Source organism: Pygoscelis adeliae, unplaced genomic scaffold (genome assembly GCF_000699105.1).
Source record: "Pygoscelis adeliae isolate BGI_AS28 unplaced genomic scaffold, ASM69910v1 Scaffold14, whole genome shotgun sequence".
Taxonomy (NCBI): domain Eukaryota; kingdom Metazoa; phylum Chordata; class Aves; order Sphenisciformes; family Spheniscidae; genus Pygoscelis; species Pygoscelis adeliae.
The window spans coordinates 7,504,183-7,504,700 of NW_008825109.1; the positions used below are offsets into that span (position 1 = coordinate 7,504,183).

General features: G+C 58.1%; 1 protein-coding gene across 1 annotated transcript in view; it reads right to left on the reverse strand.

Moving 5' to 3' along the window:
- Positions 1-518, reverse strand: part of FGF9 (fibroblast growth factor 9) — a 27,831-nt gene that overhangs the window by 26,244 nt on the left and 1,069 nt on the right. The window lies entirely within an intron of this gene.

Sequence of the window (518 nt, forward strand, 5' to 3'; positions counted from 1 at the left end):
GGCAGGTAATCGGCAGAGAAAACGAAAGAAAAGCCCTCGTTAATTTGCGTACAGAACGACAGCCACTCCCTTCAGGAAACTCGGTGGATTTTAAATTGTAGTGGTTAATGATTAAAAACCCTTTAAACTCGGGAAATCAAATCATTCAGCAGAAACGTCCTGAGCAAAAATTCCACCAGCACCGCCACCACCTCCCGGTACGTATCTGCTCTTAAGCAGAACTTGGGGCTACACACACATCGCTACCAAACACCCGGCGACTTCGGCGAGGGCTCCTGCTCCGCTGCGGTGGTGCCGCTTGTGTACATCTGCAATCCCGGACCCATTCATTTTTTCCCTCGGCGGATCAGCCATCAGCCCAAACCCCCCCCCCCCCCCCCCTCCCCCCCCCCCCCCGAAAAACCACCCAACCCTGCACATACGGAGCACACGCACACTCGCACCCCCGAGAGCCATCGTTGGGGCGGCATGGCCAGGGCCGAGGGACCGCCACCCCCTCGCCCCCACCCCCCTACTCC